A 1,318-nucleotide genomic window follows, 5' to 3' on the forward strand; every position below is an offset into this window, starting at 1 on the left:
GACAAGACACAGAAGTGGGTAGCTTTGTCATCCATTTCAGTTTTTGCCTCTAGCTTATTGGAGTGGGCAGACTGGGAATCAGTAAAGCTGTTTGTAGGGAGAGAGAGAGAGAGAGAGAGAGAGAGAGAGAGAGAGAGAGAGAGAGAGAGAGAAAGTTTTAATGATATTACAAATAACCTAGAGTTCATTTGGGCTTAGTTAAGAATATGCTTTTTAAATTCCTTTTAAGGGAATATACAACTTTAACTAAAATAAAACTCTATCACTGTCTCTCTTCCCTTTTTTGCTCTCTATTCGCTCCTAGGTACACTCGCTTCAATTCTTCTCATGCCCCACACTCTCAAAGGGATGGTTTACTTTCTTTGATTATCATTGTTACCTAGGTAATCATACATGTATGCATATGTATGGACAAATATGTAACTACAACCTGCTGAGTTCATTTTTGTTTCAGATAAGAGCTTACAACAAAGTTTCTAGAACATGCATTTCCAATCCCATGGGCTCCATGATCTCACAGGGTATGCTGCAGAGGGTTGGCGGGAATGAAGGGACCATCTTGGAGAAGGCAGAACACAGGATGTTGCATCTAATTGTTCCTTCAAAGAGAGATGATAATCTATAGTCCCAGCCTGCACTGACACACGGACTCATAGGGAGAGGCTGACACATTCCTCTGCGCTCAGGTTAGGAAAGAACAAGAGAATGATGGGCCAAGTGATGTGGATGGTTCTCTCAGAATGGGCATAGAGCATGAAGACATCTATGTCCCCTATAAATGTGTGCCAAGGGACATCTGCATGGGAAGGGTGCCTACTGACAACACTGCACGAAAATAAGGGAACTTATTCCTTAATCCAGTCCGTTTACCCCACTGTTCTAGAACTTAAGGAATCAGAAAAGGAAGTGGCTATAGCAGTTGGAGTGGAGGCTATGTATAGGCTCAACAACATAGAGTTTTCTTAAAATTTCTATTTATTTATTTATTTATTTATTTATTTATTTATTTAGTGTGTGTGTGTGTGTGTGTGTGTGTGTGTGTGTGTGTGTGTGTGTCACAGTGTAGACGTGGAGGTCAGAGAACAGCTAAGGTGAATTTGTTCTCTCAGTACACCATGTGGGTCACATGGTGCTAACTGGGGTATTCAGCTTGGCAGTAAGAATCATTACCTTCTGAACTGAACCTGTCTTTCTCTTTTCCTCCCTTCCCCTCTCTCCTTTTACCTCTCCTCCCTCTCTCATTTACTTAGTGACTATCTCTTTATCTAGGCTGACCTGGCTATTGTAATCGCAAATGCATGACCTAAAAAGCAGAGGC

Source organism: Mus musculus, chromosome 18, assembly GCF_000001635.26.
Source record: "Mus musculus strain C57BL/6J chromosome 18, GRCm38.p6 C57BL/6J".
Classification (NCBI taxonomy): Eukaryota; Metazoa; Chordata; class Mammalia; order Rodentia; family Muridae; genus Mus; species Mus musculus.